General features: G+C 39.6%; 1 protein-coding gene and 1 long non-coding RNA gene across 2 annotated transcripts in view; one reads left to right on the top strand and one right to left on the bottom strand.

The window, feature by feature from the left end:
* LOC115210982 (succinate--CoA ligase [GDP-forming] subunit beta, mitochondrial) overlaps positions 1-19,113 on the bottom strand; it is a 74,360-nt gene that overhangs the window by 52,686 nt on the left and 2,561 nt on the right. The window lies entirely within an intron of this gene.
* LOC118762903 lies at positions 6,158-8,318 on the top strand. The gene is made up of 3 exons (XR_004998654.1): positions 6,158-6,170; positions 7,062-7,066; positions 8,235-8,318. It is a non-coding gene; the product is annotated as an uncharacterized LOC118762903 (long non-coding RNA).

Consider the following 19,113-nt stretch of genomic DNA (forward strand, 5'->3'; position numbering starts at 1 on the left):
ACAGTAACATGAGGGTTAAGGCAAGACTAATTCTTCAGATTTCAGACAGCAAAATCTCAGAAAAACAGCAAAGGATATGCCTCTTAGTGCTATTAGACTGTGCAAAACTACAAATATTTCACTAAAATGTGGATATTATCCTTGTGTAGATGAGCATAGTGTGTTTTGCATTTTTCTCAAAATGACATTTCTGGCTATGAGTAGCAATCTTTAGGTTACGATATCATCATCACCATCTTTTAATGTCCACTTTCCATGCTAGCAAGGGGTGGATACACTTCATTTGTTCATCTTCCAGAGACACTTGAATGCTACTACCCAGGGGTTAAAAATGCTTGAACTCCTGCACATGGCTATGAGTGACCCCACAACGAAATCTAGGCCAACTTCATCAGTGTCTTTGATTCAGCATCTAGTCTGTACTCCAATCTGTTGGCATTCTAAGTTAGAGCATATTATCTTTGATATTTTGGTAGAGAAATTGACCTAAAATAAGGGTCTGTTTGCCTTGTCAGTCATCTTGAATTTATAATTAGGTCATGACTAGATAATGTGGAAATTTGAATTTTATGTTTTTTGATAGAACTAACACTGTTCTTGATGTATGCCGTATTTGATTTGCCTGGGTTTTATTCCTGCCGAGTGAGAGCATCTTCAATTTAGGAGTGTTTTCCTATGTCTGAGGTGTTAGTCTTGATTTAATCTCCATCTATGTTGGCATGGACTGAACAATTTGACAGGATCTGACAACCAAAAGTCCATGTCAAAACTCCAATGAATGCTTTCACATGGTTTCTACAGCTGGGTACCCTTCCTAATGCCAACCACTTTACAAGATGTAGTGAGTGTTTTTTTTTTTGTGTGCCACTAGCATTAGTGTGGTTGCCAAGTAACCTGCAAGACAAAATGGGACCCGAGAACTGAGTAGGGATGTACGAGTATTGAAGGAGGTGGCTTCATGGTTGGTGTTGAGAGTTTAAAGAATGAGAGAGGGACAGGTACAAGTATCATGGTGTAGAAGAGATAAATGGCTACCCCAGCGGGAAAGAGGAAAACAAAGAGATGTTGGACACTGACAACGAAATAATCAAACGGGCTAAATGGATGCTACACAAGGATACTACAAACAGTCCTAAATGTGAAGTGGTAGCGACACATGTCAAATGAATGCCTTTATGGAGACCTGCCGAAAGTAAGCAAGAAGATTAGGCAAAGACAGCTGTGACTATCTGGTCACTGTGTGTGCCACCCTTAACTGGTTTCTTATTTTTTTTATTGCCACAAGGGGACAAACAAGGACAGACAAACAGATTAAGTCGATTACATAGACCCCAGGGCATAACTGGTACTTAATTTATTCACCCTGAAAGGATGAAAGGCAAAGTCGACCTCGGCAGAATTTGAACTCAGAACATAACGGCAGACGAAATACCTATTTCTTTACTACCCACAAGGGGCTAAACACAGAGAGGACAAACGGATTAAGTCGATTATATCGACCCCAGTGTGCAATTGGTAGTTATTTAATCGACCCCGAAAGGATGAAAGGCAAAGTCAACCTCAGTAGAATTTGAACTCAGAACGTAACGGCAGACGAAATACCGCTAAGCATTTCGCCCAGCATACTAACATTTCTGCCAGCTCGCCACCCTTAACTGGTAGCATCCAAATTAGTCTTGTAGAACCCACATCCTGGTGATGTAAGAAAAGGAAAACATCATCACACATCAAGAATTTGATTGCAGATACTTCTCTGGAATGTATCCAGGACATCAAGGTAGTGATGATGGACTGAGAAGTGAGGAGAGTAGACTTTGTTGCTGCAGCCTGGGTTGGAATCTGGCCATAATAATAATAAAAAATGGCCCTCAGGAACCCTTAACAAAGTTCTCTCTGTTACTAGTAGTCAAATCAAGTTTGCAGTTTGAAGATCGCTACTTCCCTCCCTCCCTCTCACCAGTCTCAGAGATCCTAGTAAGGGCCGCATGAACTGTCTTACATCTTAAGTCACAGGAATGGTTATTTGGTTAAGAAGATTGCTTCCCAACCATGTGATCTTGGGTTCAGTCCTACTACAGAGCACCTCAGGCAGTTGTCTTCTACTATAGATCTGGACTGACCAAAGTTTTGAGAGTAGATTTGGGAGATGGAGGTGAAAGAAGCCTCTTGTCTCTAGCCACTAAAGCTTTTTTTTATTCTCTGTTTATTTTCTCGTGTTCTTTCTGTTGAAGAGTGTACGCTCAAAATGTAAAAGACTTTCTCACCTTCCCAAGCGTTAAACTAATACACCTGTTTGTTGTTTACACACCTGTCTTCATCTTGTTTTTTGTAAATTCCAACTACACATAGATATATGATGAGTATGTGTCTGTATGTGTGTGTATTCTTGCTTTGATGATTGTAAAATGATCATCATCATCATACAAGCAATGCTGTTCATCTCCGGTCTTTCATGCAAAATATGTCTGGCCATGGGACAAATATTACCTCACTTGGAAGCAGGTGAGGATTAGTGACAGGAAGGGCACCCAGCTGTAGAAAATTTGCCTCAACAATTTCCTAGTGACCCAGGCGAGCATGGAAAAATAGACATCAAATGATGACAACGATGATGATGACGATAATGGCGATGAGTTCAAAGTAGTAGAGCCAAGTAATTTCAGAAAATATTAAACAGTCTGTTATAGTACTTGAAGAAATGTCAAAGAATATTGATGAAGAATATTGATGTTTCAATGAGGTAATCCAGGCTAATCTACTTTATTCTACAATGACTGCTTCAAACAAAAGTAAATGAATTGGAAAATTCTTTCTTCTACCACTCAGATAAATAACTAGGACACAGCTAATACGATACCAAACTACTCTCACTAAAGCTTATCTAAGAATTTGGGGATTTCTCTCTCTCTCTCTCTTTTTTTTGCTTTTTCTTTTTTTGATTGGTTTCATGTTGAAGATAAAAAGGCCTGGATTTCTTAAGACTAAACAAAACGATATATGTGACAGCAACAAATAAGACAGGGTACTGAAGAGAATATATAAATCTTACGATAGGGAGATAGAGCTATGTTGTGCTGATATGTACAACTGGTGTAATATATCCATACACATGTATATGTGTGTGTGTGAATAAATATACAGGGGGTACAAAAGTAGGTATACGGCAAGTATCACATTGATGTTATAATACTTAATTCATTAGAATTATTAGCATATTAAATTAGTTAGCCTCATTTTTGAGATTGTCAGTATTCCTTAATCATAACTATAATAATACTTTTATCATAACTTAATATTTTTGATAATGAGTATTGTACATGTTTTCTTTTTTCATAACTCTATACATACTTTTGCACCACTCTGTGTATATATATATTTATATACATACATCAACACATATATACAAATACATACCTATATACACACACACTCATATATATACTAACATATAATCTTATGTACGTGTGATCTTTCGTTATTTTTCCCTCTATACCTGTGTGAATTATTTTTGAGTATGCATTGTCTGGGAGATTTTTCTTATAGTAGAAGAAATGGCTAAGATTTTTTGGCTGCTATTTTTAAAAGTTTCGGTGTGTGGTAAAGTAAATTATTTTACTGAACCCTAATTATATAACGTAATCATCATCATCATTTAGCGTCCGTTTTCCATGCTAGCATGGGTTGGACGGTTCAACTGGGGTCTGGGGAGCCCGAAGGCTGCACCAGGCCAGTCAGATCTGGCAGTGTTTCTACAGCTGGATGCCCTTCCTAACGCCAACCACTCCGAGAGTGTAGTGGGTGATTTTATGTGCCACCGACACAGGTGCCAGACGAGGCTGGCGAACGGCCACGCTCGGATGGTGTTTTTATGTGCCACCGACACAGGTGCCAGACGAGGCTGGCAGACGGCCACGCTCGGATGGTGTTTTTATGTGCCACCGACACAGGTGCCAGATGAGGCTGGCGGACGGCCACGATCGGATGGTGTTTGTTACGTCCCCAAAGCACGGAGGCCAGTCTATGCGGTACTGGCTACGGCCACGTTCGGATGATTTTCTTGTGTGCCACCGGCACTGGTACCACAAAGATACAAATTCCATTGATGTTCATCTATTTTGATTTGTTTTGATTTGATTTGATTTTCACTTGCCTCAACAGGTCTTCACAAGTGTCACAAGAAGGAAGGTATGCACAGGTGGACTGACTACGTCCCAGGTAGGGGCCACGGGTTATGGCCTGACTAGTCTTGCCGGGTCTTCGGATGGTGTTTTTATGTGCCACCGACACAGGTGCCAGATGAGGCTGGCGAACGGCCACGATCGGATGGTGTTTGTTGCGTGCCCACAGCACGGAGGCCAGTCGATGCGGTACTGGCTACGGCCACGTTCGGATGGTTTTCTTGTGTACCACAAAGATACAAATTCCATTGATGTTCATCTATTTTGATTTGATTTGATTTGATTTTCACTTGCCTCAACAGGTCTTCACAAGTGTCACAAGAAGGAAGGAAGGTATGCACAGGTGGACTGACTACGTCCCAAGTAGGGGCCACGGGTTATGGCCTGACTAGTCTTGCCGGGTCTTCGGTTGGTGTTTTTATGTGCCACCGACACATTTGATTTGATTTTGATTTTCACTTGCCTCAACAGGTCTACACAAGTGTCACACACTTGCCTCAACAGGTCTTCACAAGTGTCATAAGTAGGAAGGTATGCACAGGTGGACTGACTACGTCGCCGGGTCTTCGGATGGTGTTTTTATGTGCCACCGACACAGGTGCCAGATGAGGCTGGCGAACGGCCACGATCGGATGGTTTTCTTGTGTGCCACCGGTACTGGAACCACAAAGATACAAATTCCATTGATGTTCATCTATTTTGATTTGGTTTGATTTTCACTTGCCTCAACAGGTCTTCACAAGTGTCACACATGTCACACACTTGCCTCAACAGGTCTCCACAAGTGTCACACACTTGCCTCTGCCTCAACAGGTCTTCACAAAGTGTCACACACTTGCCTCTGCCTCAACAGGTCTTCACAAGTGTCACACACTTGCCTCTGCCTCAACAGGTCTTCACAAGTGTCACACACTTGCCTCAACAGGTCTTCACAAGTGTCATAAGAGGGAAGGTATGCACAGGTGGACTGACTACGTCGCCGGGTCTTCGGATGGTGTTTTTATGTGCCACCGACACAGGTGCCAGATGAGGCTGGCGAACGGCCACGATCAGATGGTGTTTGTTGTGCCCACAGCACGGAGGCCAGTCGATGCGGTACTGGCTACGGCCACGTTCGGATGGTTTTCTTGTGTGCCACCGGTACTGGAACCACAAAGATACAAATTCCATTGATGTTCATCTATTTTGATTTGGTTTGATTTTTTTTTGTTTTAAATATACCATAAATGGTCTTTTTACATACTTGGTAAAATTAATTAATAATTAATTAATTTTACCCTTTTATTATTGATAATAATACTTACATATATATATATATATATATATAATATATATATATATATATACACACACATACACTCACATATACATACACACACATACAAATAAAAAATATATGCAGGGTGGCCAAAAACTAGGTTTACAGTTATTCAACTATCTCTTTCACATTCATATATTAATAGTTTAGATCTTAATTATAAAAAAAATATGAAACCATTATTTTATGCTAATTTAGTTAATTTTGTCAATCTCCCTTTTCAGTTTGTAAGATAGAAATTTAAATGTAATAAAATGTTTTAAAAGCAATTTAAAGTGCATACGTGATAACTGGAAACCTACTTTGGGGCCACCCTGCATATATACAGTTTATGACTGTTGCTGATTTTAATGACCTCAAAAGAATGAGGGAAAATGTTGACCTCAGATCTTGAGATAAAAATGCTGGAGTGAGGAAAGCAATAAAAAGTACAAGACATGTAATCCAATGCCTTACCATTTCTGTTTATTCTTAAAATGTTGCGTAAGAATAACACAAGATCAGATTCACAATGGTTCTTTGATTTCTGATGACAAATTTCAGTCAAGAGACAACAATAGTATATGTGCATTTTCATGAACAAAATATCAAGTTCAACTACAGCTGAAACAATGGAATGCAATGGCTGTATTATATATTTCACATATGATGATGAAAATATCATCATCATCATCGTTTAACGTCCGCTTTCCATGCTAGCATGGGTTGGACGATTTGACTGAGGTTTGGCAAACCAGATGGCTGCACCAGGCTCCAATCTTGATCTGGCAGAGTTTCTACAGCTGGATGCCCTTCCCAACACCAACCACTCCAAGAGTGTAGCGGGTGCTTTTTACGTGCCACTGGCACAAGGGCCAGTAAGGCGGTACTGGCAACGACTTTGCTCGAATCTTTTACACATGCCACCGGCACAGGTGCCAGTAGGGCGATGCTGGTAACGATCATGCTCGAATGGTGTCTTTTACGTGCCACTGGTATGGAGGCCAGATAGCCGCTCTGTCAACGATCATTATTGAAAAATAATGGTTTCAAATTTTACCATGAGTGCAGCAGTTTTGAGGGAGGGGATGGGTTGATTACATTGACCCCAGTATGCAACTGGTACTTAATTTATCAACCCTGAAAGGATGAACGGCAAAGTTGATCTTGGTGGTATATATGGACTCAGAACATAACAATGGGTGAAATACCGCTAAGAATTTCACCTGACACGCTAATGTTTCTGCCAGTTCACCACCTTAATAATAATAATAATAGTAACCCTTTCTACTATAGGCACAAGGCCTGAAATTTGGTGGGAAGAGGCCAGTCGATTAGATCAACCACAGTACACAACTGGTACTTAATTTATTGGCCTCCCCCCACCTCAAAGTATGAAAGGCAAGGTCGGCCTCGGCAGAATTTGAACTCAGAATGCAGTGGCAGACGAAATACCTAATTTTTTACTACCCACAAGGGGCTAAAATTTTTTTACTACCCACAAGGACAGACAGACAGATTAAGTCGATTACATCGACCCCAGTGTGTAGCTGGTACTTAATTTATCGACCCCGAAAGGATGAAAGGCAAAGTCGACCTAGGTGGAATTTGAACTCAGAACATAACGGCAGGCTAAATACCGCTAAGTATTTCGCCCAGCATGCTAACAATTCTGCTAGCTTGCCACCGTAATATAATAATAATAATAATAATAATAATAAACTGAGCCACTCCAGCAAAAACCCTTTTCTTTAAGAAATAGTTCTGTAACCACCTCCAATGGATTCTACTGCTCTAATCATTCCAGTTGGACCCATATTCCTTTGGCCAACCCATGATGTAATCTCACCACTTTAATAATAACAGGTTTCTAATACAGGCACAAGGCCTGAAATTTGGGGGGAAGATGATAATCGATTATATTGAAACCAGTAGTCAACTGGTACTTATTTTATCAATTTCAAAAGGATAAAAGGCACAGTCGATCTTGGCAATGGTTCTGTACCATGAATGAAAAAATCATTAACTGTCATATCAACATCATCAGTTAACATCTGTTTTCTGTGCTGGCATGGGTTGGATGGTTAAGCAGGAGCTGGCAAGGGCAGGAGCTGGCAAGGCCAGGATCTGGTAATGTCAGAATCTGCACCAGGTTCCATTGTCTGTGTTGACTTGGTTTCTACAACTCAATGCTTTTCTTAATGCCAACCACTTTACAGAGTGTACTGGGTACTTTTTATGTGATATCATTACCAATGTTCTTTAAATGGTGGCACCATCACTAATGCATTTTATGGGACACCATCACAAACAGGGTCACCAAATGCCACACAAGACAAAAACTCCTCAACTAGGAGGGAGGGGTGTAGTATTGAAAGGAAGTGGCTTTGTGTCACTTGAAAGATTTAATGTATAGAGAGGACAGGTATATGTGTCTTGGGGTAGTATATACTTCAAAATAATAATCTTCTCTGACCCTTTAGCATTTAAACCGGCCGGCAATATCCAGCCCAAATATTCTGTTTTATGTTCAAACTGGCAAACTAGCCAGATCCATTCTCTCACACCTACCCTACAATCATCATCATCATCGTTTAGCGTCCGTTTTGCATGCTAGCATGGGATGGATGGTTCGACCAGGGTCTGGGAAGCCAGGAGGCTGCACCATGCTCCAGTCTGATCTGGCAGTGTTTCTACAGCTAACGCCAACCACTTTCTAAAAATAAGCAAATACACCACTGGACTCTCAAAGCCAAGAGACAATACATGATCAATTCAAAGCATTGTGAATAAAAAAAAAGCATGACATTTGACAGAGTAATCTGAAATGCTAAAGGGTTTAACCAGCCTGATCTGTTCTCTCGAACTGACCCTACAATGTTATTCTAAAATTAAACAGTTACACCATTGAAATCTACAAGCTCCAAGATAATGCATGGTTAATTCAAAACAAGGTGAATAAATAAGCATGACATTTGACACAGAGTAATTTGAATGCTTAAGGGTCAAATACTTCAAACCAAATATGATACTCTGCTGATTATTAAAGTGCAGATATAATAACCACTAATAACTCGGGTCGTCAGAGAATCAAGTTTTAATACATGAAATTAGACCTTATTACAGATATTGTGTACATCAGACCATATGTTTGAGATAAGAGGACTCCAAATAGGTTTCATTTTTCACTTTGTAATTGACAGATAAGTTTTATCAAAAGGGGTCAAACGTTAAAAAAAAAAAGAAAAGAAAATTTTAAATAAAACATTTTTTAAAACCACCTTTCATAAGTATTTGAATCATCAAATTTATACAGTGGAAACTAGTATGGAGCAGAGGCGATGAAGGAGTGATATTATTGGTGTCTTTACTTATTGCTTTTGTAGGGGTTTCCACAAGTAGCCCTAGAAAATCTCCCACTTTTGGGGAAGTCTTCGTTGTTAGAATTTATATTGTTTTTATTGTTTAAGTCAAGACTATTGAAAAGGTTACAAGACGCAACGAAAATTTTAGGAAAATAAAAATAAGAAAAAAGTGGGAATTTTACCGGTAAGTGTGTTACATTATAAGGCACAAAAAGAAAATGACTCTCCCCAGACACAACAGAATATGCTTCAACACATGAATTCACATAAAGAATATTGCAAACCAAATCCAAAAACGAAATACTGTTTACACACTTCTATTTATTTAACCCCACATTGTATTTTCCTGTACCATCTCCAAAGTTTCTTTTTTTGTGAACCCTTAGTGGTAAATAAAGAAAACATTGGTGTATTTTTGCCAAGGACCTAAAATGGTTTAGTAATGGAACAAAGCTTTAGCAACAGAATAAATTCTAAGACATCACTGCAGAAATGAAAAGTCAAAGTCTGCCTCTGTGTGATTTTAAAATATTCAAGCAAGGTTATTGCCAGTGCCGCTGGACTGGCTCCTGTACAGGTGGTACACAAAAAACACCATTTGAGCATGGCTGTTGCCAGTACCACCAGACTGGCCTTCATGCTGGTGGCATGTAAAAGCACCCACTACACTCTCAGAGTGGTTGGCGTTAGGAAGGGCATCCAGCTGTAGAAACTCTGCCAGATCAAGATTGGAGCCTGGTGCAGCCATCTGGTTCGCCAGTCCTCAGTTAAATCGTCCAACCCATGCTAGCATGGAAAGCGGATGTTAAATGATGATGATGGTGATGATGAATTAATGATTGCCCTTCAATTAGGCATGAACATCCAAACAACTCATTTCAAACCTGAAGTTCTGCGCCTCGTCAGAAGCAATCATAATTAAAATTATTTGAATTTTAATAACCGACAGGTTGTTATAAAAACAAAATCCTGATTTATTAAATCAATAATTTCCAGGGAATATCATTTGATTTCTAGGTCAAAAACAGCAATAATAACAGTTATTTTCGACAAATAAAAGATCAGAGAATATTTTTGTGAAAATAAAATGAAATATTTCATTTATGGCAAATGAACAAGGTTACTCAGCAAGTTGTCATCACCAAGTTAGGGAAAATACTTTATAATAATAATAATATTAATAATTAATAATGATGAAGGCAATAGACTGCTTAAAACTGTCTAGGACACATTAATATACAATGTCAATCTGTCAGTCCTCACCAAATGTTTCTAGGAAGATTATTTCAATGACCTAGTTTTATCCAAATAACTGCCAAGTTTTTTCACTACAACACCAATTTATATAAAACTTGTATTAAAAGGTGAGTCAAGAGTACTTAGATACCTGATACATTTATTCAAGTATTCAAACAATACGAACTAGTCTGGTCACAGTCTGATTGGCTTTTCGGTCACATATGTACCACCACCAACATTTTTTACAATGTGATTGTGTGTGTGTGTGTGTGTGTGTATGCATATATATTTTATTCTTTTACTTATTTCAGTCATTTGACTGCAGCCATGCTGGAGCACCGCCTTTAGTCGAGCAAATCGACCACAGGACTTATTCTTTGTAAGCCTAGTACTTATTCTATTGGTTCTTTTGCCAAACCGCTAGGTTACAGGGACGTAAACACACCACCATCGGTTGTCAAGTGATGTTGGGGTGGACAAACAGACACACACATACATACATATATATATACATACACACACACACACATATATGTGTATATATATATATATATAAATACAATAGGCTTCTTTCAGTTTCCATCTACCAAATCCACTGACAAGGCTTGGGTTAGCCTGAGGCTATAGTAGAAGACACTTGCCCAAGGTGCCATGCCGTGGGACTGAACCTGGAATCATTTGGTTGGTAAGCAAGCTACTTATCACACACCCACTCCTGCATATATATATATGTATATATACTCACACACACACACATTATATAAACTCACAAAGCAATCAATTTTCCTCTTAATGAACTTTGATTCATAGCTTGTATCTTTAACCTTGTCACACACCCCACCACCTTTATAATGTTTCTGTGGTTGTGTGTTGTTGTCCCTCAGTTTACAGACAACTGTAGACAAGCTTGGGTTGGGCTTTGGTCTATTGTACTTTACAAAATAATAATGGTTTCAAATTTATTTTACTTTACAGAAACCAAAAATATCACTTCGCCAGTTTTCTTTTTCTTTTTTTTTTTGTTCTCCTTTAATTATCTCCACCTTAGCGAAGGCAGGTGTTGTTTTCAGTCATGTTTGTTTGTTCGTTTGTCCCTGGAGACGGTATCTCAAAAACCACTGGATGGATTCAGATGAAACTTTCAGAAATGTTTGGCCTCGTGACTAATATGAATTGATTAGATTAATCCGGTATCAGACAAGGATTCTGGATTATTTTCCTTGTTTTTTTTTTACTTAATTTTTGAGAGCAGTTGGATTCATTTTTAGTATTTTCATTTGTGAGAGCAATCGAGTTTATTTCAGATATTCTCATTTTAAAAATCATCACTGGCTAATCATTGAGAGGACATTGGTGTTGCCTTGGCGGAGCTTTGCGCTCTCTAACTCCTCTTGTTTTACTTACTTTTCATTTCATCAACAGTGGGGTTGGCCATATTCTAAAAGTAACACTGCTAAGTTAGAATTATTCTGCTTTTCATGTCTTTACTAACAATGCATATTTTCAAAGCATTTCTCTGAAATACAAACTATTATTTATAGCAGAAGTTGTTTTAAAAAAGCCACTTAGGGAAATGGTGGAGAGTTAGAAAGAGTCTTATTATTTTGGATAAAACATAACATTACCAATGTGTGTGTGTGTGTTATCATCATCATTGCTTTAACATCTATTTTTTCCATGCTTGCCTGGATCAGATAGAATTTGTTGAGGTTGATATTCTATAGCCAGATGCCCTTCCCATTGCCAATCCTTTGTGTGTGTGTCCATATCTTGACATAATGGTTTGTAAGTGACTCAAAAAAAGCCAATCTACCATTTACAGCTAACACAGTTACATTCATTTACAACTATCGTGCTGTGTCAAGACAAGAAAACACACACACACATGACTTCTTTCCACCTATGAAGGGCAATTTCCACTCATGAAATCCACTTACAAGGCTTTCATTGGCCCAGGGCTATAATAGAAGTCACTTGTCTAAGATGCCACCCAATGGAACTGAACTCAAAATGAAGTGGTTGGGAAACAACCTTCTTAACAACAAAGTTCCTATTATTAGCCATGGTGGAGCAACCCCTTCCAAGTGTCTTAATTGATCTTAATCCCAATACTTAATGCAGTTTGGTACTATATCAATCTTTATTCATCAAACAGCTCTCTTTTTCACATAAAGGAACACAATACCATACCACTGTAATGATGTGTACAAACTGAAGCACATATCATGTGATCGACCTGTAGCGTACACTTGAGTGAATTCCTCTTCCCTTTATTATATACTAGCAGACTCGCCTGGCGTTGCTCGGGTTTGTTTCGACCCTTATGTAGCTTGTTATTCTCTTTAAGTGAACATTTTTCTGGTTGAAATACACCGAAAAATGGCGACACAGCAGTAAAAAAATCGTAAAAAATAGGGATTTTCATAGAAAAAAAAGCACCTTTTTGATGTAAATAATTTTTGGTCTTAACATGGTCTGATTTGAATTTTTTCTTCTACGGAAGGAACAGCAAGCCTTCTTCTATCATACTCTCAATTTTGGTCAACTTGTGCCGCAGGGTCTCGGAGGAGATAGTGTTAGTTGAAGGCTACCAAACTTTCCATACACAGACAACTTCAGCTTTATATATATAGATATACGAGCACTCCAATGTAGCAGATAACCCCGTTGTGTCAAAATCAAAAATCAAATAAAAAATGGAAATTGTAGTTGTGGCCGATGCCAGTGCCGCCTGACTGGCTCCCATGCCAGTGGCATGCAATAAGCATCATTCATGCATGAGTTGTTGTCAGTGCTGCCTGACTGGTTCCCTGTGCCAGTGACATGTAAAAAGCACCATCCAAACTTTGTATTTCTGTCTTTTATAGTTGCTGCTGAAAGAAGGGACATGGCCTGTACCCTTCACAGTCTCTCTGGCACTGATCTGATTAGTGCAGCTGATGTGCAAGTGTCAACTTACAGCTGCAAGACAATGCCTGTAGGAAAAAGAAAACTTAGCAAGTAAAGGATTCAGGAAGATTGGTGCTCTTCAGAGGAAGGACGGGGTTTAAGTGGAGGATTGGGAGATAAAGTGAATATAACGAGAGGAGCACAAACATGCCCTTCCTGTCAGCAACCCTAACCTGTTTCTAAGTAAGATAATATTTACACATGACTAGACATGATTTTCGTAAAAGGCTTACAAAGAATAAGTCCTGGGGTCGATTTGTTCAACTAAAAAGCGGTGCCCCAGCATGGCCACAGTCAAATGACTGAAACAAATACAAGAATAAAAAGAGCATGTTAAAAAACAAAAATTGACTTGCTAATAATATTTTAAAACTTCTCTCCCTTAGATGCTAAAGCTGATGTTATGCTTTCACTGGTCTAATCAAACTGGTCAGTGAACTACAGCACTCCAACCATGACCATCTCATCGTTGAACAGCTTGACAGGAGCTGTCAAATCGAAGACCTGTGCCAGGCTACATAGTCTGTTTTGACAAGGTTCCTACAGCTGGATGCCCTTCCTATTGCCAACCACTTTACAGAGTAAAACTTAAAGTACAAATTTTGATGATCCAAGACAAGATTTTAAATAGCCAATTTAAAAGTAAATGTTAAAAACAATTATATAATATAGGCATAGGAGCGGCTGTGTGGTAAGTAGCTTGCTTACCAATCACATGGTTCCAGGTTCTGTCCCACTGCGTGGCACCTTGGGCAAGTGTCTTCTACTATAGCTTCAGACCGACCAAAGCCTTGTGAGTTGATTTGGTAGACGGAAACTGAAAAAAGTCTGTTGTATATATGTATACGTATATGTGTGTGTATACGTATATATATATATATGGTAAGTAGCTTGCTTACCAACCACATGGTTCCAGGTTCTGTCCCACTGTGTGGTACCTTGGGCAAGTGTCTTCTACTATAGCTTTGGGCCAACCAAAGCCTTGTGAGTTGATTTGGTAGACAGAAACTGAAAAAAGCTCGTCGTATATATGTATATGTATATATATGTGTGTATACGTATATATATGTATATATATGTTTGTCTCCCCATCATCGATTGACAACCGATGCTGATGTGTTTATGTTCCCGTAACTTAGCGGTTCGGCAAAAGAGACCGATAGAATAAGTACTAGGCTTACAAAGAATAAGTCCTGGGGTTGATTTGCTCGACTAAAGGCGGTGCTCCAGCATGGCCACAGTCAAATGACTGAAACAAATACACGAATAAAAGAGAATACATTATTTACATTTGACGGATATTTGTCCTCATCTTGTTTGTTGTTAACTAATGTAAATAATGTACATAATTCCTCCTCTCTTAGATATATAATTATATAATATTCGTTAAGGTTATCTCTACAGATATTCAATAGAAATTAAAGCCAGTGTTGATCTTTGCTACCACGTTTCGTATACATGATGCTAGACGTAAATAAACAATAAGATCGAAGATGAAAAATGGGTAATGAGCATATTATATGCCACATTTCGGGGGGTTTTGCCCCTTCACCAGCAGCCATCAAATCTATTAAACATCTTCGAATACATTTCTTAAATAGCCACCATACATAGCAGTGTAAAGCTGTTGGATATACCAATTTACATATTATACACATTCCTGGAGCTGGTGTGTAAAGACTAATGACTTGTAGGTATGTGGTATTTCGTTATGCAACCATTATCATCATCGTCGTTTAACGTCTGCTTTCCATGCTAGCATGGGTTGGATGGTTTGACTGAGGACTGGCTCCTCTGTGTTTAGCCCCTTGTGGATAGTAAAGAAATAGGTATTTCGTCTGCTGTTACATTCAGAGTTCAAATTCCGCCGAGGTCGACTTTGCTTTTCATACCTTCGGTATCGATAAATTAAGTACCAGTTACGCACTGGGGTCGATGTAATCGACTTAATCCATTTGTCTGTCCTTGTTTGGCCCCTCTGTGTTTAGCCCCTTATGGGTAGTAAAGAAATAATTATTTCGTCTGCCGTTATGTTCTAAGTTCAAATTCAGCCGAGGTTGACTTTGCCTTTCATCCTTTCGGAGTCGATAAATTAAGTACCAGTTACGCACTGGGGTCGATGTAATCGACTTAATCCATTTGTCTGTCCTTGTTTGGCCCCTTATGGGTAGTAAAGAAATAATTATTTCGTCTGCCGTTATGTTCTAAGTTCAAATTCAGCCGAGGTTGACTTTGCCTTTCATCATTTCGGAGTCGATAAATTAAGTACCAGTTACGCACTGGGGTCGATGTAATCGACTTAATACCTATGTCTGTCCTTGTTTGTCCCCTCTATGTTTAGCCCCTTGTGGGCAATAAAGAAATAAGATTATATCAAGCTGATATTTGAAACATAAATTAACATAAGATTGTGTTGTAAGGCTTAATTTTAATTTCAAAGTCCTTATCAGAGAACCCAAAGTAGTCTGAGGCTGGTTGGTATCAAATTCAAGATGATTAAAAAAAATTTTTTTTTTACACTAAAATTGATTTCTTCCTTAGCTTCACTGTTATCTGGTTTTGTCAACGTATTTGTACTTTGTATCAACCTTCACTTGACAAGTACAGACAACTCCTCACTTCAGATAATATCTGTAATAGCCTCCACACTGTGTTGTCTTATTGATTAAATCAGACAAATATTTGAAGGTGAATCTATCATGACAGTCACATATGAAACTAGTATATATACCATTTTTAATGGTTTAATTTGTAAGAAAGATCTGTGCCTTCACAAGCCCTCCACGACTAATAATGAGACTAATGGCTTTTTCATTAACTGTGAGTTGAACCTGTTGCAAAAATATGATGAAAGAGAGAACACAGAGACAGGATAATCTGGATAGGAAAGATCAAGATAAGTGTTCAGTGTGTATCCCGATAAGGGATAATATGAGTGATAAGAAGAGATGAGAGACAGGTGAGCCAAGGTGGAGAGGGTATGAGATTAGCCAGCTCCAAGAGCAAAGGCCCCTCAGATGTCTGTAGAAAAGCAGTAAAGAGACGGTATGTCTGGGGACTAGAAGCTGGAATATAGTGGTGAATGTGCTAGTGAATGGCTCCATTAGTCCAAAATGTGCATATGTGTGGCAGTAACACCATCATTTCATTTGCGGGAACAATACTCATTGAGGGTCTCATTTGAGTTGTGTAGAGATTTAACAACTGGTGGAAGATGAAGTATTTCATTGCCATAAAAAGGATCACCAGTCTTAGAGAGGTAGTTTTAGCAATGTGGGTCAGTGAATGGAACTTGTGCCCCATGAAGTAGGGTGCTAAGAGCACCATCCAAACATGATCGTTGCCAGAGCGGCTAACTGGCTTCCTCAAGCGGGATCGTTACCAGCATCATCTTACTGGCACCTGTACCGTTGGCATGTGTAAAAAGATTTGAGTGAGGTCGTTGCCAGTACCGCCTGACTGGCCCCCATGCCGATGGCACGTAAAAGCACCCACTACACTCTTGGAGTGGTTGACGTTAGGAAGGGCATCCAGCTGTAGAAACTCTGCCAGATCAAGACTGGAGCCTGGTGCAGCCATCTGGTTCGCCAGCCCTCAGTCAAACCGTCCAACCCATGGAAAGCGAATGTTAAACGATGATGATGATCATCATCATCAGTCATTGTGAAGCCCAACATTTGTAACAATTTGAGAGTCCTAGTTATGCGTCACCTATGAATTAGGAGAGATGAGATACAAGAGTACTTCCTTAATTTGTACAGTGATTGTGTCTTCAACCAGTTGATATGACCCCCACTGGGGAATGTTTTTGAGGTCTCAGTTTGCCATGGTTTGGTATGAGGTGTCTAAGTTTTAAGTGGCTGACACATGGGAACAGATGGTTAGGGAGGAATGAAGTGGGGTGTCATCTCCATAGGATTGGGCATTGGCAGAGGCGATAGCAAGTAGATCATTGATCAATAGAAGGAAGAAGGGGGTGGCACAAAACTGAACTCTGGGACAGATTCAAGTTGATAGAGTGTAAGTCAGAAAGAGCTCTATCAGTACATGGAGTAACTGTGTTATCTAACAAAAAGTCTCCACTTGAAGAGACGCGAGATGGATGGAGCCTATATAGGTAGGCAATAAAATTTGGAGATTTATTTGCTAGACACCTTTGCAATAACATTGTTTTTCCCAAATTTTTCATTTGTGCCGGTGGCAAGTAAAAAGCACCATCCAAACGTGGCCGATGCCAGTGCCGCCTTGACTGGCTTCCATGCTGGTGGCACATAAAAAGCACCAACCGATCATGGCCGTTGCCAGCCTCGCCCGGCACCTGTGCTGGTGGAACGTAAAAAGCAGCGAGCTGTCCAACCCATGCTAGCATGGAAAACAGACGTTAAACAATGATGATGATGAGGCCCCACTATGTGCCAGTTATGTGACACCAGCATCAGGCACAACTATGATTTCACTTGGCTTGACGGGTCTTCTCAAGCACAGCATATCACCAAAGGCCTCGATATACACACAAATACAAACAACAGACTTCTTTCAGTGTCCAGCAACCAAATCACCTCACAAGGCTTTGGTCGGGCCAAGGCTATAGTAGAAGACAATTATCCAATGTGCCGCACAGTGGGACTGAACCCAGACCCCTGCGACTGCAAAGCAAGCTTCTTAGTAACAGCCATGAGATGCAACACACATCTTAACAGGTTAAATCTTAAATCTGGGATCATACTTAATAGAATACAACATCGTTTAATGCTACAGTACAGCTCTCAGTAGTTACAACAAATCTTTTATCTTTTACTTGCTTCAGCCATTGTACCGTAGCCATGCTGGGGCACTGCCTTGAAGGATTAAATTGAACAAATCTACACCAGTACTTATTTTTTTTAAAGTCTGTTATTTTATATTTTTTGCTGATCCCTAATTGTTAAGAAATGGGTGGGGGAACAAGCATAAATACATTGACATACAAACGACGGGCTTCTGCACAGTTTCCACCTGCCATATTTATTCACAAGGTATTGATCAACCCAGGGCTATAGAAGATATTTGCCCAGGGTGCTGCACAATGGGACTGAACCCAAAACCACATGGTTACAAAGTGAGCTTCTTAAGCACACAGCCATGAATGCAATCATCATTATCGTCGTTTAACGCCCGTTTTCCATGCTAGCATGGGTTGGACGGTTCGACCGGGGTCTGGGAAACCAGGAGGCTGCACCAGGCTCCAGTCTGATCTGGCAGTGTTTCTCCAACTGGATGCCCTTCCTAACGCCAACCACTCCGTGAGTGTAGTAGGTGCTTTTTACGTGCCACCGGCACAGGTGCCAGGGGAGACTGGCAACAGCCACGATCGGTTGGTGCTTTTTACGTGCCACCGGCACGAAACAAGTTTCATTAAAAATCATAAGACACCCAACTATTAAATTTGAAGAGCACGAAATGAGAGTTCGTGATATTCATGCCTTTCTCAAAGACATTATTACCAACTTGGCTGGATTGAAGCCAACCGGAAGACAAAACCGAATTTCACTAACTCAGATTTTCCGAAATTTACCTCTTCTCAGGAGTAAAAGCAGCTGTTTACATAGATACAAAGTCCCACGCTTATGGAAGGAAAAAAGTTGTTTAACCCTAGGTCAGTCATGGTTCTGAAGACCTGTGATCAAAGTCGTTAAAACTGTTCCCATCCTGTCAAGGACAATATTGTCTTTTGCCTCCTTTTTTAAGATAATAGACGGTGATTGGAAAGAATTTAGCTGCTATGTCTAGAGGGTCGAGCGAGCACGAAAGAGAAATACTGTGAAATGAGAAAAGTGTGACGTGACTTTCTCAAGGACATTACAATACAATAAAGTAAATTAATGACTATTAACTAGGTTGTGTAATCCTTCTTCGATATATTATATTAGGTTACACACTAGACACATCACACTATCATCACATGTTTGTAAGATTACGAAAACAACCTTGAGTTGTTATTTTCGCCCTGACTTCAAAAACAGCAAGTGAAGATGAATAGTCGAAGCTGAAAATCCTAAAGTGAACATGAATAGTTACGTCCACGAATCCTGTTTAATTTTATTGC

Source organism: Octopus sinensis, linkage group LG4 (assembly GCF_006345805.1).
Source record: "Octopus sinensis linkage group LG4, ASM634580v1, whole genome shotgun sequence".
In the NCBI taxonomy this organism is placed as follows: domain Eukaryota; kingdom Metazoa; phylum Mollusca; class Cephalopoda; order Octopoda; family Octopodidae; genus Octopus; species Octopus sinensis.